General features: G+C 45.1%; 1 non-coding gene across 1 annotated transcript; it reads right to left on the bottom strand.

The window, feature by feature from the left end:
• Positions 1 to 13,268: 13,268 nt before the first annotated feature.
• On the bottom strand, positions 13,269 to 13,375 carry LOC124984062 (U6 spliceosomal RNA). Its single transcript, XR_007108535.1, has one exon. It is a non-coding gene; the product is annotated as a U6 spliceosomal RNA (small nuclear RNA).
• Positions 13,376 to 26,166: the final 12,791 nt, after the last annotated feature.

The raw sequence follows: 26,166 nt of genomic DNA on the forward strand, positions 1-26,166 counted from the left end.
ACCTGAGAGAAACAGAACCAGGCTTCACTTATCCTTGCATCCTCAGGGCCAAGCACAGGGCCCGCCATGGAGTGAGTGCTAGGAACCATGCGGGTAATTAATGACAAGGTGAGGGATAGGATGGGGAGAGAATCAGACAGCAAGGAACTGTGCTGAGATGGTGCCAGGCCTGCCTGGATGGCTCCAGGGCTGAGAGTATTTGGAGACTGTAATCCTTAAATCCTTTGGGTTATAATCTCCCAGAAAGCAGGAAAGCCAAACCCTACACCCACATATGTGCTTCTGGGTGGCTAGAAGACAGCCGGAAACAGGTAGTGAGGAATCCCGAGGTCATCGCGTCCAGCCTCCGCCTCTCTGCCCCGCTTTAAAAGAGCAGATTCTCCCACTCCCACAGTCAGCCTGGGCCTTCCCCTGGAGTGCGCCGCACACGCAAGTGTACACACACACACACACACACATGCACACCCCTGGGAAAATATTCAGCAGGTCTTTCAAGACTCAGGCCAGGGTGGTAAAAGGTAAAGGCTGCTCCTGCTGTGGGGAGAAAGAGGAAACATTCAGCTGCCCCAGTCTGGCGCTGCCCCAGTCTGGCGCTGCCCCAGCCTTGCCACTTCATGGATCAGTGACTTTCAGGAGCATGCTGCTCACACACCTTGACTCTCAAGGTGGGGTCCCGCCAGCAAATTCCTCCAGTCCCCACCCTCAGCCAACCTCCTCTGGCCCCATAGTGGGCAAGGCAGGGATGCAGCAGGAACGGGGGTGGGAGGGGGGTGTGAATACAGAAAGGACACCAGAGTGGCTCAGATGGGTGGATGGTTGGTTCTGCATATTGACAGGTAGCCTATTGCATACTGTCACCGCCTTCTGCTAGGATTCTGAAGGACTGAACTCAGGGTGTCACACATGCCAAGCGAGCACTCTACCACTGAACTACATCCCCAGCCCCTTTTTAAAATTTTGAGACAGTGCCTCCCTAAGTTACTCAGGCTGGTCTTAAACTTATCGAGGCTCCCATCTCAGCCTCCCATGTCGCTAGGATTACAGGCGTGTGCCAACACACCTAGCCCAATTAACTTCTTAAAATCTTAATGATTTTTTACCTCTAAAACAGGCACAATGCAAGTCCTCTGCCTATGATTTGGTGATTGAAAACAAGTTAAGTGCTTAGAACAGCGCCTGGCGCACGTAAGCATTCAGTGACAGTGATCCACGTCTCTGACGGATTAGGCCCCTTGGCAGCAGAAAGTGAGGCTCATAGGAGCTGCACCTGGACACATTTTGAAAGACAATATAGTTTTATATTATTCTGTCTTTTCTATTATGGAAAATCTCAAACACAGACAACAGTGGAGAGAATGATATAATAACCCCCACGTACTCATTGCCCCACTTCAGTGACGATCAGCTCAGTCAGTGGAGGTTCGTCAAACCCTGCCACCCCTCTGGGTTCTTTTGAAGCAAGACTCAGACACTGTGCATTTCAACTAAATATTTCAACATGTAATTTCTAAGAGAAGAGGACTTTAAAAAATAGCCACCCAATTATTATACCCCCAAATGAACAATAATTATTAATATCAAATACTCAGCCACTGTTCTAATTCTTCAATTTTCTCATTTCTAAAATAATTTGTGTAAACCAGGGTCCAGGTAAAGTCTGTATGTTGCTAATGATTGATACCCTTTAAATCTTTTAAAAATAGTTTCCTTTTTTTCTCTTGCAATTTATTTATTGATGGAACCAGATCATTTTTCTGGTAGTTTCCCCCAGCCTGGAGTTTGACTGGTTCCTGCATCTAGAGCTCCATGGGATCAGGTTCAGGCGTGGGGACGATTCCTCCACAGTGTTGCTGTACTTCCACCAGGAGAAGCGCAGCGTGAGCAGCTGCTGAGGCTCAGTGCTTGGGCCCATCATTTTATTAGGGGTTGGTTGCTAAGTAGTGGGATTCTACCACTCCTCCTGAATTTAGTAGCTGAGACACTTTTACCAACAGACATCTCCTTTCTCAACGATCTAATCGTTTTGAGTTTTGAGTCTTCCTTCCCTCCTTCCTTCCTTTCCTCCATTTTTCTTCCTTCCCTTTCCTTCCTTCCTTCCTTCCTTCCTTCCTTCCTTCCTTCCTTCCTTCCTTCCTTCCTTCCTTCCTTCCTTCCTTCCTTCCTTCCTTCCTTCTTTCCATCATTCTCTCTCTCTCTCTCTCTTTCTTTCTTCCTTCCTTGTACCAGGCATTGAACCCAGAGGTGCTTTACCACTGAGCTATATCCCCAGCCCATTTTATTTTTCATTTTGAGACAGGGTCTCACTAAGTTGCTGAAACTGACCTTGACCTTTTGATCCTCCTGCCTCAGCCTTCCAAGTTGCTGAAACTACAGGTGTGAGCCACTGCCCTTGACAGTGAGTCAACTTTCATAAATAGTACAAGAAAGGTAGAATCTGTGCTTCTTTCCCTTTATTTATAGTTTCAAAATAATGAACTAGTTTTCTAGCATCTCTTAAAGTGATCAATGATTTTTTTCTTATCAAGAACTCATGGATTCAAATATATTTGAAATGTTTCAACCTATTGCCAATGTAATTAGGGCATTTTAAAAAAGTTTTTCTACTTGGAATGGAATCACTATTTGACCCAGTTCCTAATCCTTGGCATATACCCAAAGGACTTAAAATCAGCATACTATAGTGACATGGCCACATCAGTGTTCACAGAAGCTGAATTCACAATAGCTAGGCTATGGAACCGTCCTAGGTACCCTTCAATAGATAAATGGATAAAGAAAATGTGATACACATACACAGTGGAATATTACTCAGCCATAAAGAAGAATGAAATTATGGCATTTGCCAGTGAATGAATGAACCAGAGGTTATCATGCTAAGTGAAAAAAGCCAATCCCCCCAAACAAACAAAGACTGAATGTTCTCTCGATATGAGAATGCTCACAATAGGTGGCTAGGAGTAAGGGATGGGGAATTGGGAATGGGAAAGACAGTAGAATGAATCAGATATAACTTTCTTATGTTCATGTATAACTTCATATCATGCACAACCACAAGAATGGGTAGTTATACTCCATGTATGTATGGTACGTCAAAAAATATTCTAGGGCTGGGGAGATAGCTCAGCTGGTAGAGTGCTTGCCTTGCAAGCACAAGGCCCTGAGTTCAATCCCCAGTACTACAAAAAAAAAAAAAAAAAAAAAAAAAAAAAAAAATTCTACTGTCATGTATAACTAAAAAGAACAAATTTTAAAAATTGAGTAAGACTAAAAAATAATGTTTTTCTGAGCCAGGCTCGGCAGCACATGCCTATAATCCCAGCAGTTTAGGAAACTGAGGCAGGAAGGATCTCAAGTTCAAAGCCAGCCTCAGTGAGGCCCTAAGCAACTTAGCGAGAAAAAGGGTTGGGGATGTGGCTCAGTGGTTAAGTGCCCTGGGTTCAATCTCTGCTACCAAAAATTTTTTAAAAATTAAATAAATAAATTTTTCTGGCTTAATTTTAGGCAATGAGGGTAATAAAAATGAGGGGCGACATGGAATAAGGGGTTTGAAAGGATTCTGATTTTGGAGTTAAGCAGCCCGGAGGTGGAATCCTGGCTCTGCCACTTATGAACTGGTGACCTTGGTCAAGTTACTTAACTTCTCTTTTCGTCTATTTCCTCATCCCCCAAATAGGGAAACAGTTAATAATGACTAACATTTACTGAGTGCTTGCTGTCTTCTAAGCTTTACACTAAATGCTTCAAAGACATGAAGACATTTAATCCTCTTATCAGCTCAGTGAGGTGGGAGCTATTATTGTCATCCCCATTTTAAAGATGAGGAAGAAGTGGGAGTCAGAGTGATCGAGCAATTTCTCCAAGGTTATACACCTAGAAAGTGGTGGAGCCTGGACTTGAACCCAGGGTGGTCTGACTGTGAAGCCCACTGTTCCCTCTTGTGACCGTGCTGTGAGAGGGTGATGGTGATCACTCAGCACACGCTGTGGCACCCTGGGCACCATGCCAGGCACAGGCCCTGACTCCACAGTCCACACCCTTAGCCAGCGCTGTGGTGTAGCACTGTGGTCATTGTGCTGGCCTGTAGTGGTTGCTAATTAGTGAGAGTTTCAGTGGTTGCAGAAGGAACCATCATGGGAGTAAGGGATGGGGCAAAAGAGATGACAGAGGGGAAGAGCAGGGCAGACCCAGAAACCCCTAATGCAGCTGCTGCTCCTCCCCTCCCCAGACTCCCACCTCACCTGCTATGACCCAGACCCTTGCCTGAGAGCTACCTGTTCCTGGTGAGCTCCATTGTCACTGCCATTATCGCTCCATGGATCAAGGTTGATGCAGGGAATTTCCCTCTGGTTCTCCAGAGTCAGTTGGTGGCGATGGCGGTGGTGGGTGGGGGTGTTGAGTGGTCTTAGAGGACAGAGATCCCAGGTGCAGTGGGGAAGGTGAGCTGTGGATAAGAACCCTAAGAGTAGCAGTGGCAGTCACCATTTCCCAATTCACCCAACAGGGACCTGCCCTTTCTTATCTCAGCTCACCCTCACAATGCCCTCACAATGGGAGGTGGGGCTTGTTATCCTCTCCATTTTGCAGATGAGAAAACTGAGGCTAAGGGTTGTTAAGCAATTTTGCCTGAGGTGACTCAGCCAGCAAGAGTCTAACTCAGCTGCCCAGTTCCACATCAAGCACAGTGGAGTAGGGTCTGCAGAGGGAGGGTCTGCAGAGAGAGGGAGGCCTGTGATGGAGGAATTCTCAAGGCAGCAGGGGAGGGGGCATTCCGGCAGAAGGAACAGATTGTGCAAAGAGTGAGGTGTGAGCCGGTGTGGGATGCAGGCTGGTGACTAACACGGTGGCTGCAGTGAAGGGTGTGGACAGAGGAGTGGCAGCAAATGTGGGGAGGGATTAGGGGCTGGGGCCAAGAAGGAAGAACCCTGGGTTCCAGGCCAGGAAGCTGGAGCTTTGTATTGGGTAGAGGTCACCGCTGGAGGCGTTAAGTGGGCCATGAAGAGTGTGACAGGTTGCATGACGAGCTGTGGTTTACAAGGAACTTCCAAAGGTTCATTATTGGGGGAATTCTTGTGGAAACCTGGGAGTTAGCTTTTTTTTTTTGTACTGTGGTTTGAACCCAGGGGCATTTAACCCCTTAGCCACATCCCCAGCCCTTTTTTATATTTTATTTAGAGACAGTCTTGATGAGTTGCTGAGGCTGAACTTGAATTCACAATCCTCCTGCCTCAACCTCCCAAGCTGCTGGGATTACAGATGTGTGCCACTGTGCCAGCTAGCTAGCTCATTTTATACATTAGGAAACATATTCAGAATGGTCCTGAGACCTACTCAGGACATAGTAATAAACTGCCGCAGCAACTACAGGACATTGCTCTAAAAGTCAGGCTTCATGAAGAAGGCAGGGGCATCCTTCAGTTCTGATCTCTCTGGCTGCTCCTGCTCAGCCTCACTGGGGAGTGGGGGATGAAGATGATGCCCAGGCCCAGACATCTCTGCTTACCAAGAATATGACAGTAAGCAATAGAAGAACATTCATTGAGCTCCAGCTATGTGCTAGGCACTGGGCTAGAGGTAACTAGACAGAGAACAATAGCACCAAGTACTCTCCCTGAGAACCAGTATTCTGAATTGAGTGGCCCTATACTGGACCAGGAGGTGTCCCCTCCTCTGCCTAAAGAGCTAGAAAAGACTTTCATTTGAGAGAACTGCAGGATTGCTAGCCCCTAACTACCCTGTGACCCTGAACAGGGCAGGCCATGCGGGGAGTCCCTGGCAAGACAGTTGCTCAGTGAGGGGCCTGTGTCAGAGAAGTGTTTTAGTTTTCAAAGCCTGGGAGGCTTTTCAAGCTGACGCAGGTCCAGGGAAGGGACTCTGGCCCGTACATCTTAACAAGCTCCACAGGGGAACTCTGAAAGCACACCCACTTGGAAACAACCAGATTACCAGGTCATTCCAAATTCGGTTCAATAAGTTCGATACGACATGTGTTTATTGAGCACTCACTATGCCAGGTGTGGTTCTGCAGTCTTGGGGATTGATCAGCAAACAAACAACAAGATAAGTAAATAAAGTTTCTGGTGGTTAGAGGTGCTATAGAAAGAGGAAAGTGGTTTGGGACAAGGTGATGAGGAGTGCAGGGTGGGGACAGTTATAGGACGCAGGTGATGGACGGGTCTGTCCTCATTGAGAAGGGCTCTGAAAGGAGGCGAGGGAGGCCACCGAGTGGATGTATCGGGGAGAGTGCTCTAGGCCTTCTAGGGCAAGGACAAGGGTCCTGATGGAGGAGCATACTTACAAGATGTCCAGTGTGGCGAACTGAGTGGCCCAGAGTCAGGGTGAGACGGGGACAGCCACGGAATGCTGTTTCTATGTGCTGACATTCTAAGACACGTCAAGCACTGCTCTGAGTGTCTTGACCCTGCTCTTGACCCTGATGAGCCTGACCCTGCCCTGACCCCTCCCCACTCACCTTTAACTTTAAGGACCCACCCATCACAGTAAATGCCAGAACCGCCATACCAGAGCAATGTTATTTGAATAGGAATGTATTTTAGCTCCTTTAGCCTCAGTGTCTTCAGCCTCTCCTGTCCCACCCAGGCATCTGCCCTGCCCTTCCTGATTTCTTCCAGGTGCCCCCAGGTATCTGTGACCTGGAGGCAGGGGAACAGGGCACCTGGAGAGCATGTGGCCATTATCTTCCCCATTGTCCCAGGGAAGTAGTGGCTAAGGATGAAGCATAGGGGAGAGAGTGAGGATTCCATCAATAGCTTTCCCTGTAACTGGGGGCATCTTCTCTGAGCTTCTTCTCAGGAACCCCAAGGTGAACAAGAATACCCTTGCCCTCTGGAGCTCCCTACTGGGGTGAGGTGGGAGGAATGGAGTTGGGTAAGGGAAGAAATAAACACATACCCAGAAAATTCTAATTCACATATGATGTGCTGTTCGGGATCCTCCAGCACTAGCATTGTGGAGAGGAAGGATGTGACCACTCCCTGCAGGGTTGCAGAATTCAGCTGGCCACTGCTGACCAGCTGCAGGACCCTGTGCAAATCAGTTAACCTCTCCTTCAGGCTTTGAAAAGCACTGACTCAATACGAACTTATTAAAGGAATGCACTTCAGTTTCTTTGCATGTTAAATGGGGGCAAATATATGCTATTGTTAACTGAGGGCTCCCCAGAGTCAGGCTCTAGCCCACTTCCAACAAGCCTGGTCCCCACCTTCCTCATCTTTGGACCCTCCCCTCAGCAGTGTCTGCACATCCTCTCACTGTGGTGTCAAGTATGCTACCTGATCATACCTGTTGAAAGGAAGCTCATACCAGCTAATGGATGTGATCTTGTCTGCAAAGGGCAGCATGCAACTGATGTAATGATCATTCAAGTGTTTCACAAATGTAAGCTGTTGCTTTTATTGTGATGGGTGATCAATAGTTAGGGTTGCCAACCTTAGCAAATAAAAATACAGGACACACAGTTAAATTTGAATTTCAGACAAGCAAAAATTTTTTTTTTTTTAAGAATAAGTATGCTCTATGCAACATTTGGGACATATTTATACTAGAAAAGCATTTGTTGTGTACCTGAAATTCAAATTTAACCGTGTGTCCTAGATTTCATCTGGCAACCTTATTGATGGCAGCTTATTGATTGGCTGGGGATTACAGGGCTGTGAGGCCAAGAAAGGGCTCTGCGGAGGCTGTCTGGAACAGAATGGAAGGAAGGAACAAGAGGATGAGTCACTGTTAAGACTCCCCCTGGGGCTGTGGGATCGTTACCACACAAGATCCTGTTAAGCCTTTATTTGCTAGCGAATCCCTCAGAATCAGACTTTCTTCCCTCCGTGTCTGAACACCCGTCCTACTAGGTTTACTAAGTAGGACAGGCTTACTAAGAATGAACTAGAGTGAGCCAGGTGCAGTGCCACATGTCTAACCCAGGAGGCTGAGGGAACATGAGTTCAAGGCCAGCCTGGGCAACTTAGTGAGACCCTGTCTCAAAATAAAGAGTGCTGAGGATATCCAGGATGTAGCTCAGTGGTAGAGCAATCTCTAGTACTGCAGGGGGGAAAATAAAAGGAAAGAAAAAAGATTATAGAATGAATACAGGAGTGAGGGAGTGGGGGTGGAAAATGGAGGCAGCCCCTTTTTTGTCCCTTCCCCAATGCTTTGGTACCAGGGTGCTTAACTACTGAGTCACATTCCCAGCCCTTTTAATTTTTTTTATTTTAAGACAGGGTCTTGCTGAGTTGCTTAGGGCCTCCCTAAGTTGCTGAGGCTGGCTTTCAACTTGTGATCCTCCTGTCTCAGCCTTCCTGGTTGCTGAGATTATAGACGTGCACCACCACACCCAGCTGTCACTCCCTTTCTTGACAGTCGTGACTCTCTCACCGTGACCACACTTCCCTACCCAAAGCCCAAGGTCCTGGGAAGCAGTCACCTGCCATCCCAGGAGACCCTGGTCCTGGCAGGAGGGACAAAGTCCAAGAAAGGTTACTGATTAGGGAGAGAAGGAGTTGGCTCAGGCTACCGCCAAGAGTCCAGCCCTGTGTGAGCACTGTCTCCAGGGACCCAGACCCACCCAAGAGAAGAGGACCTGTTTAGGGCTGCAAGCCTCTCTCCAAAGGTAGGACAAGACTGAGAAAATGTAGACACACACATCTTCCCACAATGTGGACACATGAAAGAGGGCAAATTACTTAAGTTTTGAGGTGGGACAGATCTGGGTTCAAACGCCTGCTCCACCACTTAACCTGGGCAACATTTACAAGGTAATAGTCACCCAGAGAATGAACCTCACAGGAATGTTTTTTTGTTCAGACAAAATCTTGATAAGTTTTTGGCCTCAAACTTGTGATCCTTCTGCCTCAGCCTCCAGAGTCTTGCTCTATAATTTGTAGGGTCAAACCATACTAATGCTGGAAAGGGCCTTGGGAAACATCTAGTTTTATCTCCTCTATTTTTGGAGAAGAAACAAAGACACAGCAAGCATAAATGATTTGTTAGAACCATACTTTAAGCAGATGATTCAGAGGCTTAGAATCTCCCAGTCCAGGGCTCTGTCCACCACTGTGAAGCTACACCTGTGTCATCCAGTGGGTTGGCATCCCTCCTGACATAATATAGAACCCAAAGGAACAGAAAGAAAGTTAAGGAAAGGGATCTAAAAAGTTAGTGGAAGATTTAAACAGTTCCACTTAATGGGAGAAAGAGAGTATTCAATAAAAGGTATTGGGATACCTGGATTATTGTTGGGGGTAAAAAAAAGTGAAGCCAAAGCAGATTCCAATTGGAGGAAAGATTTAAGTGCAATAAAGTCAGGTAAGTTCTAGCAGGAAATGTGGGCAAATCAATTTATAATTTTGGAATGAGAAGAGTTTTCTAATCAGGATGGAAAAACCAGGGGTCATAAGGAAAAGATTGATACAGAAGATCACATAACAATTTTATTTTTAAATTTCTATATGGAAATCTACCATAAAAATATTTTATTAAAGGGGTTTTTCCAAGAGTATTTGCCTACCATGAGCAAGGTTCAGGGTTCCATCTCTAGCACTGAAAAAAAAAAATTTCCAAGATCAGAAAATATACAAAGGGACATTTCCTTAATTTACAAATAAACTCATACTAATGCATAAAAAGTCTAATATTGTAATTGCTAATATTTAATGACCATTTCCTACATGCTAGACACTATTTTAAGTATACATGTATTATTTCATTTAATTCTCACAGTAACTAACTCTATGAAATAGGTGCTATTATCTCTACCTTATAGAGGAGGACATTGATGCAGTCAAAAAATAGTCAAAGAATATGCATAAGTAGTTTGCAGAAAAAGAAATATAAATGGTCAATAAAGATACAGTACGATGTTTGATATCACTCATTATTCAAGAAATGCAAAATAAAACTGGAATTTTGACATCACTTTTTCACTTCTGTTTGGCAAAAATGAAAACATTTGCTGATACTCGGGGCTGGCAATATGAAAGCTTACTTAAATAGCTGGTCCTCTCATATGCCTTGTTCTATCCTAGAATTAGTTCATGCCACCAGAAAACTATATATTTGAGCCACATTAACTTAGCTGCCCAGAAAAATGCCTTCAGCAATTTCCATTTTAATATTACCCTTAGAGTCTTTTGGTGGTTGGCAGAAGAAATAACCACATAAAAAACCTGTCTTTGTTTTCCTGGAAAAATTATCACCAAAGGCACTATCTGCTATGGCAGTCTGTGTTACTTATGAATGAAGAACCTGCACAGTGTAAAATCTTTAGCATTTACCATCAGGAAAATTTTTTTCTCTCCTGAAGACCTGAAATGTTTCATGTTACCACAGAATGGTAATTATATAAACCATTCTGTTTCTCTTTTCTCCTTGGCTGCCAGAAAGCTCAGAACCACATTCAATGGTCCACAATTAATGACATTAATAGGGTAGTTGGCATCTGACTTCTCAGCCCAATCTAACCACATCTTAGCTCTTTTTCTTTTTTCTCCTCTTCCCTTCAACTGGCTTCTCTCCTTCCACTTCTTTTTTAGTTTTCTAATTTAGTTTAACAAAATTATGTAATGTGTGGTTTTTTGGAAATACTTTCAAAGTCTTTTGGAAGCAGGTAAGGTATAAGTTATAAACAGTCACCCCCTTTGTTTTATAGATGAGAAAATCTAAGTCCTCTCAAAGTTAAATGGCTTACCCCAATCTGCGATTAGTATTTAAACTGTGTGCACACATGACACTTACACTTTATTGTAAGCTCCTTAGAATTGGATTTGTGTCTGCTGGGCACAGTGGGAGGGAGTGGGGCGAGTGTCTATAATCCCAACTACTCAGAAGGCAGGAGAATCACAAGTTTGAGGCCAACTTCAACAACTTAGTGAGACCCTGTCTGAAAATAAAAAATAAAAAGGGTTGGGGTTGTATATAGCTCAGTGGTTGAGCACACAGGGGTTCAATCCCCAGTACTGTAAAAAAAAAAAAAAAAAAGAATTGTATTAGACTGAAATCCTGGTAGCCATCTCCGAGGCAGATACACAGTAAGTGTTCAATAAATGTATATTGGCTGAAAACATTGTACATATTAGGAGGAAAGGGACGCATTTTCATGGAACAAGGTTGGGTCAGTAGTAGCTGTCCTTGAGAACTGAATTAGCAACAGGGTATGGACTCACCCTCGGGCCTCACCCCACTACACCTGAGCCCCACCATTACCCAGGACGCTCAGGGTTAGGTCCAGCACAACCCTCTGCCTTTTCCTCCACCCTTCCGTCTTGGCCCTCTTGCTTGGTCCTATCAGTTCCCAAATATTTTTGAGTTTCACAGTGGGTGGGGATGGCACATGTTCTCCAAGTCTCTGAGCCCTGTGATGCCTGGAGGTTAGGGAATGGCATGACCTTTTGACCCGTGTGCAGTATCCAGTGTGGGCTGCTCATTAGTAGTAAGGAGGAGAAGGAGGGTCTGTGGTTATGGCTGTCTCTGTCCTCATGACCCTCTACTGAGTCATGTTTCTATACTCTGTGGGGCAGAGGGGCCAGCAGAGGTTGATAAGATCACTCTTTCCCCACTTTCCCATCCTTCCGTGCCAGGAGGGAAAAGAGTGAGAGGCAGACAGGAAGGTCAACCTGGATAACATGAGGAGCTGGGGCTTCCTCTGCATGCCTTCCTGTGATGCAGACACGAGCCGGCTTCCCAGGGGCGGTCACCCTGTGCCCTCTCCTCTCCACTCTCCACCTTGCTCTTCTTCTGGGCAATCTCTAGAAAGAGAGCTGAGGTCTGGGCAAGGCCTCTGACCCAGATTTCCTGGCCTGATGGACAACCTGGGCTGGGAAACTGACCTGGCAAGCCAAACTTCATGGGCCACACCTGCCAAGCCACAGGAAACCTCAGGCCTGGGGCTCGTCTGAGCCAGTCACAGTCCCAAACTTTAGCCTCCTGCTAGGATTTGGGTCAACCACCAGTAAGGATCATCCTACCTGAACACGAGGCGCTCTTCTCACCCAGGACTTCATATTCATCTTCGCAACCTACATAGCGAGGCTACAGGATGGAGGAGTGGTCCCGTGTGGGGTCCCTGCCCTGGTGTCTGCAAATGTTAGATGTTCGCCTACAATGTGTGCTCCAAGGGGTTCCCATCTGTACAGATCGTGAATTTCCTCATTGCTCAGGCAATTCCAGAGCCGTGGCAAAGACTATGAGCACCATGACTCTAGACGAGGTATTTATTTCCACTTCATCTCTCTCTGGGTGTCAGAACTCCCAGCTTGAGTTAGAGGTAGCTTATGTGGGATTCGAACATTCTACAAACTCTTGCCCCTTCTTTGAGAAATGATGACCCTGTGCCTGGTACCAGGCCCAAGCTTACCTCCTGCAGGACCCAGGCAACTTCTCAAACCATGTGACTACATATTGAAACATCATCAATTACACAAACAAAATGTTAAATAAAACAAGTCCTATCTGCCTACCTTGACAACATACTTTTATATTGACAAAACTTAAAAATGTATATAAAGTTATAGTTTTTACATAGCTAAAATGTGGTATAACATCAAAAGACTAAATTGAACTATTATTATACATGACATGCTAGCAATGTTCAGTTGAATAATAAATGTATACATAATTCAAAAACTATTGCATGATTGCATATTCAATAAAATTATTTTATTGCTTTTGTCAAAATAAAATCACCAATTATGTAATTATAAACAATATTTGTACATAATTTAAATTCTGTTGACACTCAAGCCAAATTAGACAATCTTTCTTGAGTCATTACAAGTCTTGGTGCTTTGTGAATTTCAAATTATTATCAACATAATTTTTGAAGCAATAATTGGATACAGAACTAAACCATTGATTTTATATATCATATACAACACACTAATGGGATGGCATATGATAAATTATTGCTGACACACCCACAAAAATTACAAAGTGTTTTTATTTCATTCTATAAACTGCTATTTCTTACATCATGAAAATTTCTTAGAGCAAGTCAGGCGCACACCTGTAATCCCAGCAATTTGGGAGGCTGAGGCAGGAGGATTGAAAGTTCAAGGTCAGCCTCCGCTATTTAGCAAGGCCCTAAGCTACTCAGGGAAACCCTGCCTCTAAATAAAAATAAAAAGGATTAGGGGTGTAGCTTAGCGGTTGAGTGCCCTTGAGTTCAATCCCCAGTACCAAAAAAAGAAAAAGAAAAAGAAGAAAAATTCTTAAAGGACTATCTGTATCTATAGATCACCAGCTCTCAAACTTTTTTTTTTTTTAATATGGAACCCTTCACAAATTTGTGTGTCAGCCTTGCACAGCAGCCACGCTAATCTTCTCTGTATTGCTCCAGTTTTAGTGTATGTGCTGCTGAAGGGAGCACCCTCAAACTTTTTAAAGTCAGAATTCCTTAAAAATTATTGACAAACTTGAGGAGTTTTGTCATGTAAATTATGATTATCAATATTTACCACTTTAGAAACTCAAGTTGATTACTTTTAAAAGACAACACACAAAGGACTGGGAATGTAGCTCAGAGTAGAGTGCTTGCTAGCATTTTGGAGGCCCTGGGTTCCATCCCCAGCACCAGAAACAACAAAACAAACACCAAAGCACATGCTCTGTCAGTCATCAGAGCAGTGGTGACACCATAAATCAAGTAGCTTCTGGAAAACTCCACTGCTCACTCTTGAGAGGATTAACGTGCAAAGAACAAATGGCCTCAGTTATTATTAGAAAAATGAGTTTGACCATTTCCAGAGGGTTCTCAGACCTGCTGGAAGGGTTCAGGGAACTCCAGGAGTTCTCAGGCCATACTTTGATAACTAGTTCCACAGAGCGCTGTAAAGGACTGGCATGGTGCTGTTGGTTTTATACAGATCTATAAACATACAAATAAAAGATTTATAAGAATTCATCTTATGAAACATTACACAACTGCCATGTGCAACTTTGACCAGTTCTGCCCTAATTCATGAATACAGCCAGGACTACAAATTGGAACATGAAGAGAAGATTAGGGACATTTGGCATTTCCAGGAAATGATACCTTGTTAGGGAGAAGTCTATGACATTCATGTGCTCTGGGACAAAGGCTTGCATGGTGAATTGTTTTTTTATTTAATTAAATTAGTAAATTTTTAAAATTCAAGACACTCTTACTGCATTGCCCAGGCAGCTCTTGAACTCCTGGGTTCAAGTGATCCTCCTGCCTCAGCCTCCGGAGTAGATGGACTACAGGCGGGTACCACTGTTCCCAGCAGAACTAGTCTTTTAGTAATCAGTTTTGTGCTCAGATCCTTCTTGTGCTCCACCCTGAAAGCAGTGTCTGTCTCCCATGTGGCAGGAGCATGACCCACAGACCTTCCTGTCATTAGGATTCTGCAGTTTTTTGCTTTGGAACTCAGGGTGGAGATGTGGAGAAGTATTTCCCTGGGGCCTGATTGCTGTTGGTCAGGAGAGTGTATGCCTAGGTTCGGGGCCATGCTGCATCCTGAGTGTCCAGGCTCCTTAACTGATTTGTGGGTGCATGTGATACGGCAGGGCCCTGGAAGTGGGATTCTGGCTGGTCTGAGTTTAAGTGCAGTGCTCCTGCATGGACGGTAGGACACAGAATCACGAGTTCAGTCTCAGAAGGCCCTCAGTGGCAGGAGGCTGGTGCACCACTCTAGCGGCAGGTCTTCCACCTACCCTAGCTGGGGCAGCTATCGTGGAGCTTGTGATGCTGAAGCTCCAGTGCCTCTGGCTTGCGTGGGTCCTTCTTGGACCTTGCAAGAGACCCTAGCAATGTAATTTGTATTCTCTTTCTTAAAGGCCTCCTCTCAGATTGTACAAGCTTCAGGACCCGCACAACCTGGACTCACCTCTGCACAGTGGGGCTGCCCCTTGCCCACACTCTTCTCTGAAAGGAAGTAGAATTTTGAGCCAGAAGAGCTGAATTTTTTTTTTTTTTTTTTTTTTTTTTTTTTTTTTTTTTTTGCTACTGGGGATAGGAACCCAGGGGCACTTAACTACTGAGCCACATCCCCAGCCCTTTTTAGTCTTTGTTTTGAGACAGGGTCTCTCTAAGTTGCTTTAGGTCTTGTTAAGTGGCTGAGGCTGGCCTCAAACTTAACAATCCTCCTTCCTCAGCCTCCTGAGTCACTGGGATTACAGGTCTGTACCACTGCACCTAACAGAAGAGCTGGATTTGAGGACTAGTGCAACCTTAGAAATAATAACAGCAGTTGACATTATTGAATTTTACTATGTGTCAGGCACTCCTAAGACTTGGACATGCTTTATCATGTGTAAAATTCAGAAATGCTTCTCAACCTCTCAAAGCTTCAGTTTTCTCTCTTGTGCAATGAGAACAACATCCATCTCTATATCCCATTTCAGTTCTGTGCTTTACTTGAGGGCAGACCCTACATTAGTCATCACTGCATCCCCAGCACCTGGCCCAGTTCCTGGTCCACAACTCATCAAGTGTCAAGGAGGTAAGCACACGCCTCAAGGTTGTGCTGATAAAGGTGGTCATGACCTGACCTTTGGAGGCCAGCTCATTGATGGAAGTACCATCAATTCCAAACCGGGAAACCTGGGTGAGTTGCTAACCTATGTGAGGGAGTAATTATGCTGGTAACTACTTCATAGGATTGTTCAGAGGACTCAGTAGGCACTTAACGCATAACAGGTAGGAAGCATTTGATAAATGTTCACTATTACCAACTCTACTAGGCAGGTAAACTTTGCTTTTGGACAGATAGATGTATTATAAATCAAGTCCCAGCTTGGCCAGGGCAAGGACTGTATCTTGCTCACATTCTCACAGTAATGGCCTCCTAACAGTGTCAACCCATTGCCCCTGTGCCCTTCATGGCTGCTTCTTTCCTGCACAAGGGCTGAGCTGGCCTTCAGGCCCTCTGCCATGCTGCACATCACCCCCACACTGGCTACCACTCACCCCATCCTTCCTTCAGGTGAGAGTTTGAGGAAAACTTTCTTTTCTTTTATGAAATAATTGTTTCCAGATTTAACATAATTTATTTAACATGAATTACCTTTTTTAAAAAAATATATATTTTTTTAGTTGTTGATGGACTTTATTTATATGCAGTGCTGAGAATCAACCCAGTGCCTCACACATGCTAGGCAAGTGCTCCACCACTGAGCTACAACTCCAGCCCCAAATGACCCTTTTCAATGTGATACGATTATATGATGTAAAGTCACCATTTTCTCAAAGTGTATATTTCAGTGTTTTTGATATCTCCACAAGGTTGTGCAACCATCCTCACTATCTAATTCCAGAACATTTTCATGACCCTTGAAAGAAACTCCAAATGGGGCATGGTGGTACATGGCAGTAATCCCAGTGGTTCAGGTGGCTGTCAGGAGGATCACAAGTTCAAAGCCAGCCTCAGCAACTTAGCGAGGCCCTAAGCAACTTAGTGAGACCCTGTCTCTATAAAACATAAAAAAAGAGCTGGGGATGTGACTCAGTGGTTACTGTTTTAATCCCCAGTATTAAAAGAAAGAAAGAAACTCCATATCCTTTGGAAGTCACTCCCTAATCAACCACTGACAACCACTAACCTACCTGTTAGTGAACTTGCCTACTTAGGGTATTTCATATAATGGAAAAAGAAAACATGTGGCCTTTATGATTACTCATTTCCCTTCACCATCTATCATTGAGGTTCATTATATTGTAGTAGGTCTCAAAATTTCCTTCCTTTCTAAGGCTAAATTGCAGGATATACAACTGGGTCTATCTATTCATTTGTTGATGGACCTGGGGTTGCTTCTACCTTTGGCTGTCGTGAATAATGGTGCTATGAACGTAGCATACAAGTACCTGTTTGAATCCCAGTTTGCAGTTCTTTTGGGAATTACCTAGAAGTAGAAATGCTGAATTATATGGTAAACTCTATGTTTCATTTGTTGAAAAGACCACCCACTACTTTTCACAGGTGGCTGGCACCATTTTACATTCCACCAGCTATGAATGAGGCTTACAATTTTCTGCATTCTTGCCAACATTTGTATTGTCTGTATTTTTTATTGTAGCCATCCTAATGAGTGTAAAGTAATATCCCATTGTGGCTTTGATTTACATGTTCCCAATGACTAATAATATCGAGCATGTTTTCATCTATTCATTGGCCATTTGCATATGTATTTTAGAGAAATGTCTATTTGAATCCTTTGCCTGAGCTAGTCATGGTGGCACAAGCCTGCAATTCCCACTATTTAGGAAGCTGAGGTAGGAGACTGAGGTAGGACTGAACTTGCAGTTCAAGTCCAGCTTGAGCAGCTTAATGAGACCCTTGTCTCAAAATAAAAGTTTAAAAAAAAACAGACAAACAAACAAATAGGGCTGGGATGTAGCTCAGTGGTACAGCAAGCTTAAGTTCAATCCTTAGTACAAAAACAAAAACTAACAAAAAAATTTTACACATTTAAAAACTAGGTTATGGTCTTTTGATTGAGTTATAAGATTTCTTTATGTATCTTGAATATAGATATATGATTTGCAAATATTGTCTCCCATTCCATGGGTTGCTTTTTTTTTTCCCCCCTGCATGGTGTCCTTCAAAGTACAAAAAGTTTTTGCTTGTTTGTTTGTTTGTTTGTTGGGGATCAAGTCCAGGGCTTTGGGGCTGGGGTTGTAGCTCAGTAGTAGAGCACTTGCCTAGTATGTGTGAGACACTGGGTCAATTCTCGGCACCACATATAAATAAATAAATAAATAAATAAATGTCCATTGACAACTGACAAAATAAAAATAAAAAAAAGCAAATCCAGGCTTTGCACATACTAGTCTAGTGCTCTATCACTGAGCTACATCCTGGTCCCCAAAAGTTTTAATTTTGGTTAAATTTAATTTATCTTTTTTAAAAAAACATATGTTTTATGCTTTAAATATCTAAATTGCTAATTTACCTAATCCAAAGCCAAAGAGAATTCTTTATATTTTCTTCTGAGAGTTTTACTTCTTGTATTTAGGTCTTTGATCATGTTTAGTTATTTTTTTTAGAAGTCCAAATTTATTCTTTTGCATGTAGATATCCAGTTGTCCCAGCATCGCTTGTTGAAAAGGCTATTATTTCCTAATTTCTCCATTGTCCTGGCACCTTTGTTGAAAATTAATTGCCCATAAGTATCTGGGTTTATCTCTCGACTGTCAATTCTATTCCATCAATAGATCTATTATACCTAGCTTTATGCCAGTACTATAATCATGGTACTTGATGCAGAGTCTCACCAAAGCTTTATGGTGAGTGTTAAAATCAGGAAGTATGATTCCTACAACTTAGTTCTTCTTTTTCATGATTGTTCTGGTCATTCTGAAGCATTACTTACTTCCAAAGAAGGAAAAAAATACATATTACTATTTTTTTTTTTTTTTTTTTTTTTTTTTTTTTTGCGGTGCTGGGGATCGAACCCAGGGCCTTGTGCTTGCAAGGCAAGCACTCTACCGACTGAGCTATCTTCCCAGCCCCCCAAAAATACATATTACTATTAACAAAATCCTACATATTCAACACATTCCAGCCCAGTGGCTATTCCTCCTAGGCAACTTGCCCCACACTCTCCTCTGGGGCTCTGCCTTCCACCGGACCTCTTATTAGTGCCTCTCTTACAGGGTCTTTTTCAAGGGAGGCTTCGGGGATCACCAGTCTTATTGGAAGATGAGCCCTCTGAGGGAAGGATCCTGTCTCACTCACTTGAAAGTATTTCCCATGGTGGGGCTGAGGATATGCCAAATGAATGAGTGAGTAGATAAATAAATGAATGCTACTGAGTCATTCGCACGGTTCATATTCTGATCAGAACCTGGGCAAACATTCATAACAAAGAAGGACTTAGGAAATGCATTCATTAAATTCATGGTTACACCTCTATTGACTAGTGTAATCATGTGTTGTTTCACCTGAGGTTTCCTTAGTTTATTATAGTCATTACAAAGCTTGTCAATAAGAGAAAAATGTGCCCAAATTACTTGAGGAATTATGTATGAATTGCACACTCAGGCATTCAACAGCCAGGGCCCAGGTTCAATCAATACTTTTTAACACAATGACAGTTCTTATCAAAGCATTGGATCTTGCTTAAGCTAAAAGATTATTAGCCTTCGAATTAGCACTCCAAACAGGACTCTCAATTAATCTCCTAATGATTTTCTTTGTTCAGAGTTCTAGGTCTTAGTCCATTCTAGTACATGCTCCCAGAGCTATAAGCACATATTTTTCCCTTAAACAATCCTGAGTGAAGAGCTAGGGTTACAGAGCCCCTGCCTTCAAGGAGCCCACAGTGCACAGTGGAGACCACTTTTGGAGTCACTAGGGCGAGCGCTGGGTCACATTATTGGGCCCAGGAGAGGGATTCATTTGGCCTGGGAGGCAGGGAGGTATCCGGCCACATCACATTTTTGAACGGAGCTTTCAAGCTTGCCTGGAATTTTGCCAGGAAGAGACAAAGATGAGGCTTTTGGGATAGTGGGCAAGGTGTTCCAGCCAGAGGGAACACCTAGAGGAAGGGCGAGTTCGCAGGAATATACTTGTACCAATACAAATGCACATGTTGGGATACATTCTCCTCCCAAGATCTGGGCCAGGTGGAAACTGAAAGATGTCATGGTATCCACCTGAGTCAGCCCACAGCTCACAGACCCACCAGGTCTGGGTTCCAGCTGTCCTTCCTCAGGAGGGCCTTCACCATCAGCAGCCTCCTGCCTGCCTGTCCTCCCTGTTGCCAGCCTCTGCGTTCCCCTCAGGGTCCTCACCCGCTGCAAACTCACTGCAGCTCAAATCCCGTGAGGTCCCTCGTGAACCAGACCAGAGATTACTGATCCTGATGGAGCTTGGGGGTTGCCACATGCAGAATTTTCCACCTGTCCTGCTGGCCTTTCGCTGACTGTTCAAGCTATGGGGACAGGGTGGGCCAGCACTATAGACCACTCGCCAGTGAGGCAACTGTCCAGTATCTAATGCTTTGCTTAGAAATAACCACCCATCAAGACAAGTGTTTACTGATCACTTAAATTTAGAGTTTAAATTTTAATCGATGTATACAAACGTATGTTAAAATGCACATCATTAGTGTGTGTCTTGATGCATTTTTACCAAGTGAACACATCTGTGTAACCAGAAGGCTCTCATGAGGAACAGGGATCTACAAATGTAAAATGGACTAACTCGTGTATCTTGGGGCAGGGGGTGGGGGTGTCTGCAGTCCCTGGATGGTAGAGAGGGCAGGTAGATAGTGGAAAGTGCTATAGTCCAGGAATCAGAGACTTATCCTCAAATTTGATATCCATTCACAGTTTACTGTGTGACCTTGGGAAAAATCTGTTTCCCTCTCTGGACTTCTGTTGCATCCTTTTCAGAGTTGGGGTGAATAATAGTTTTCTACCTTTTCATCACCAAAGCCTTTCTATTATTTATCCCCACCCCACTGCTGCCATGGATGTCAGGCTTTGAAAAATGCTGCTGATGGAAGAGACTGAGTGTAAGCAATGATTAATTTGTTTCTCCATTTCTTGTTAACTGGAAGATGTATGGAGCAGACTCAGATCTGCGGCAGATAGCATGCAGAGCCTCCCTGGGTTGATAGAATTCCAGTCAAAGCAGAGGTTTTTTATGGCTGAGTTACTTGATTGCAGTCTCATGTCAGGGAAATGTTCAGAGCCTGGTGCGCACGGTGAAATACAGCAAGGAGTTTAGAACTCTCGTCCCAGGCTTTCTTGCAACCTGGTCCCCGGAACCACTGTCAAGACAGATAATCTAACTTTCCTTGATAAACCACGGGTCTTAGGTTCCAGTTCTCCCTGGAGTGGGTGGCAGGGTTGTGGGATGTGGATCCCTCCCTAACCTCAGCCCCCAGCCCCACCCTGTGCCCTTTACCACAGCAGGCCACCTGTTCACACCTGCTGGACAAGTCCTCTGGGGTGAGGACTATCTCACGTTTCTCCAGGGGACTATTTGGAAACTGTTGATGGAATTGTAGTTTCTAGAACACTTGATAATTGCTCCCTGCAGCTTCAGGGAAAGAACATCTGGGGCTCCTCTTCAGGAGAGCAGTCTGACCTGGCCCCCAGGAATGGCCTCCTCCTGCGCTGCTAAGAGCTCCCACAATTTCTAGTCCTGTTCCCATGTTTGTCCATGACTCTAGGATGTGGTGAAGTCCATGTGAGGATGAAAGCTGTACCCTCTGAGGGGGAGCCAGAACCACACCCAGAGTAAGTCAGAAGGATCTCGAGCTAGGGGTAGGAAGGGAGGGAGTATGGAAGAGGAGAGACTGGGTCAGAGAGATCTTGGAAAAGGAGACTCATGCATGGATATGGAAGGAGAGGAAATGAGTGTCCCAGGAGAAGGTGTTACAGCCTGCTCATTTTCCATGCAATATTCTAGGCAGTATGAGGCTGTGCAGGGGACACAAGGGTCACCTTTGGAGGAATGAAATTTCCAGAAGTTGATGGGTTGGGGAGGGGAGATAGGTGGTGTGCCCTGAGTGCTGAAGATTTGGAACTTGATATCAAGACACCTAGAGGTCTTGGTTGGCTATTTAGACTTACTCAGGAACACATAACTGGATGGCCAGTGAAGACAAGCCATCAGTGCAGCCTAGGATCTATTTCTCCTGTCTTCAAGGCCTCATTCTGGGCTTTTGCAAAGTGAGGTGGGAAGACTATTGAGGGAATTGCCTAAGAGGAAGAAGTGCTTGGCTGCTAGCCCTTCTGGGTAATCTTCTTGAAAGAGGAGAAATTTCTGGAACATTGTGATAGATGAGACAGATGGACACAGTTTGGGGCATGCACTATAGGCTGGTGCTGCTCTAGAACATAAAGGTGAATAGTTATGAGCACTGTCGTCAGGGAGCTAACAATCTAGGGGAGAAGGCAGATAATGGTAAATTCAGCACAATAAAGATACGGAGCTCCAGAAGGTTGTGGAGGCAGTGGGGACATGTCTAAAGTCAGCTATGTCTGAATGGAGTTTTGATGGGTAAACAGGAATTCTCTGAGGGACAAAGCAGGCACATGTTCAGTGGCTCAAATTTCCCATGAGACCTTAATGAAAGCTACGGTTTCTCAGACACACACACACACACACACACACACACACACACACACACACACACCATGGACCTTAGAGTAGGATCCTACCCCGCAAAAGGCCCTGAGGCCATCAATGATTGTGGAAGTTGATCTCCAGGGCAAAGATAAATCCTGAGAATAAGGACCACAGCTAGAGCAAGCCTTCCCTTGGGAAGTAACAGTGTGACTCAGTAGCAGAACCAGATCACTGGTGAGAGAGGGATGTGGGCTTTAGCAGGAGTGGGGTCCCTGAGACTAGGCTGTGTTGAGGGTGTCACGGTTGTGGGGTAAGGAGCCCTATAAGGAGGGCATGGTGGTCCATCCCTGTGATGGTATTTTTTTTAATTATTTAGTTTTTATTTTTACAGACTGCATTTTGATTCATCGTACACAAATGGGGTACTACTCTTCATTTCTATGGTTGTACACATTGTAGATTCACACCATTCATGTAAGCATACATATACATAGGGTAATACTGTCTGTCTCATTCTACTGTTTTCCATCCCCACCCCCTACCACCCCTTTTTCCTCTACACCATCCAAAGTTCCTTCATTCTTCTCTTCCCCCCATCACCCCTCCGCCTTGTTATATGTCGTCATGCACTTATCAGAGAAAACATTCGGCCTTTGGTTTTGGGGCCTGGCCTATTTCACTTAGCATGATATTTTCCAACTTTATGTGATGGTAGTTTATTGTGGTGCAAGTCATGAAAGTAGGGATGGTGGTGTGCTTGTTGCAGGGACATCACACTGCAGGCCCTTCAGAGTCCAGCAGACTTTGGTTTGAATCCTAGGGGCAGTTACCACCTCAAAGACAGCAGGACCCCTGTGTCTGTAGTAGTCAGTAGCTGACTACTGTGGAGAGGCTGCAATCCCCTTGGACTGGGTTCTGAAAAAGGGAATTGTTCTGGACACCTGTGTCCAAGCATCACTACCCAACACATGGGCCCCTGTGGCCATCAGCTTTTCCTGCCCTGCTTCCTCCTCCTTCTCTCCCTCCCCACTCTTGGCACAGAGTCCCAACACAAGCCTTGAAAAGTGAGAGATGCAGAGGGTCAGCATCACCAAGGAGCTTCCTCAAGTATATACCACTTCTTGCCCACCCTACTTTAACAGCAGGCCTCCATGGTGGATGGGAGGGAAGTAATTATATTGTCAAAAGCCCTCTAGGTAATTCTGATCCATCCCTGACACTGTCTGTTCCCAAGAGCAACTGTCTAGAAAGGTCACTAAGAAAAAGGAACAAGACATGGTTCCTCTGAACTAAATAGACCTCCTACCGCTCAGCCCAGGCTAATCCCACAAACCAGACAATTCATTCAACACATTTTTATTGAGCATCCACACTTGAGCCAGGTGTTGGAGACTCAAGACCCAGCTCTGTACATACAGTGGAAAAGCAGGCCAGAGTAGAGATGGTTACAATGCTGTGACAGCCCTATGATAAAGAAGTTGAAAGTACTCTAGAACACCCAGGAGAGGCAGCCTTGGTTCATCAGGGAAGACTTCCTGGAGGAAGAGTGGGCAGGGGGCAGGAGCCAACTAGAGGGTGGAGAAGGCCGTTCAGGAAGAAGCAGCCACCTGAGCACAGCCTGAAGGCAGGAGAGAGTCGGGCCAGCTCAGGAGCCAGGTAAAGCAAGTGTGGTTTGTATGGGAACAATGAGGCTGCGAGATGGGACTGGAGCCCAACCTGCAAATAACAGGGAGTGGGGAAAAGTCCTGTCCGGGAGAGGCTGGGAGTGCTGCTCTTACTCTGGCCGCAGTCTAGGGACTTGATGGGCCTGGAAAGAAGTCTCTATGGTCAGAGGATGGATTCATTGGTTCAAAATTCACCAATTCAATCATGTCCAAGTGTCCAGTTCATTGGCATTTAGTAAATTCAAAGTCTTGTGTAACTGTCACATCTTAGTCAGGAAGCTGAGGGCCAGAAGAAAAGAATGCACATGGTGCCCCAGAGTCCTGGATTCCCCAGAAATGCAATCCCAGCCATAGCTGGCTGCTTCAGAGAGGACTGCACTCCCCTTGCATTGGAATCTGCCACAAGGGAATTGTTGTAGAGACCTGTGTCCAGTCGTCACCACCCAACATCTGGGCACATGTGGCCATGGACTTTTCCTGCCCTGCTTCCTCCTCCTTCTCTCCCTCCCCACTCTTGGCAGAGTTCTGGACAAGACTCCCTTTCCCTCAGATTTATTTTAGAACTTCCTCTGTATCTCCTGAATGTCCTGGAAGCCCTGCTGTCCTGTGTGGTGAGAACCCAACCCAGCCTCTGCTTGATCCCAAAGGCCATCCCTTCTCCGCCTCGGTCAGGTCCTCCCAGGATCACACCTGGAGCTTGTCTTTCCTAAAACGCCTGTACTCTCAAAGTTCAAACACCTGTCTCTGACCACATCCCTCTGTTCCCTATTTGGCGTCCTCGTTCCTGCCTGCCTTTCCCACAGTCTCATTCCCCTGGACTTTTAGAACCCCACCATGGCCTTCTCTCCACCTCCAAGCCCCTCTGGCCTTCCTGGCCTCCTTCTCTGCCACCCCCTGCCTGGCACCCATTGCACCCTCAGCACTCTCTGGGCCTAAAGAGCAGGCTGCCTTCTGGGCTTCCACCCTGGGTGACTGAGCCATGCTGGAGAACAGCAAGCCACCACACAGGTCTGGCCTCTGACCTCCAATAGGCCCTCTCCACTGACCCTTCTTCTCTGTCCCTCCAGTCTCTCTGTTCTCTGATGCAACTATTCCAGCCCTCTCCAGGCCTCCTAGTACCATCTCTCCCGCCTCACTCTGAGCAGCTGACCTTCATCCTTGTTCACAAAGAAAGCAGAAACCCAAACATGGACAGTCCCCCAACTTCCTGCCACCTCACCTTCACATTTCACCATCACACATGATTGACTTTTCCTCCTTCCTGAAACACAGCCCTCCCTCTTCCGGGCTGGGAACAGCCTGTGTTCTGAAGCCTGGCCCCTCCATCCTCCTTGGGAATGGAGTCCATCTCTTATCCCCTCTTGCCTCTCTCCGGCCAGCATCCTTCACCTGTTCCCCCATCATCACTGAACCCCCTACAACTTCCACTGCCCCCTGGCCTCCCATTGCTCCCACCCACAGCCTTCTGGTCCCCACAACTCCCCAGAGCCTTCTCTTGCCCATGCCAGAAGCACATCAACTCCAGAACACCCAGAACGCCCATTACCACTTCTCCTCCAACTCCCCCCAGGGTCCCCAGCTCCCCATCTCCTACAGGACAGGAAGGTCCAGTCGTTCTGCATGCCTCCGTCTTCCTCAAACCCAATCCAACCACCCTCCATGTCCCCTCAAGGCTACTTTTTTTTTCTTTTGGTACCAAGGATTGACCCAGGGGCACTTAGCCACTGGGCCACATCCCCAGCCCTTTCTTTCTTTCTTTCTTTCTTTCTTTCTTTCTTTCTTTCTTTCTTTCTTTCTTTCTTTCTTTCTTAATTTGTTCTTTTTATATATACACAACAGTAGAGTGTATTTTGACATATTATACATACATGGAATATGACTTATTCTAATTAGGATCCCATTCTTATGTGTTGAACATGATGTGGAGTTTCACTGGTCATGTATTCATATATGAACATAGGAAAGTTATATCAGATTCATTGCAGTCTTTCCTACTCCCATCCCCCTCCCTTCCCTTCATCCCCTTTGTCCAGTGGACTTCCCACCCCCACCCTTACTGTGTGTTAACATTCACATATCAGAGAGAACATTCAGCCTTTGGTTTTGGGAGATTTCCCAGCCTTTTTTTTTTTTTGAATTCTGAGACAGTACTTGCTGAATTGCTTAGAGACTCACTAAGTTGCTGAGGCTGACTTCAAACTTGCAATCCTCCTGCCTCGACCTTAAAAGCTGCTAGGATTACAGGTGTGCACCACAGCACCCAGCTTGAGGCTCCTTTTTAACGTCCCCAGGATCCATCCTTATGCTCTGCCATGGGTCAGGTATTTACTCTGCAGGTCCTAGCATATCCTTTATTCCTGTATTCACCCAACAGGCATTTATCAGAGAGCCCACCCTTGCAGGATTGATTTCACTCACGTTCGTTTTTCCCACTCTGACAATTGCTCCAC

This window comes from Sciurus carolinensis, chromosome 4 (assembly GCF_902686445.1).
Source record: "Sciurus carolinensis chromosome 4, mSciCar1.2, whole genome shotgun sequence".
NCBI classification, from domain to species: Eukaryota; Metazoa; Chordata; class Mammalia; order Rodentia; family Sciuridae; genus Sciurus; species Sciurus carolinensis.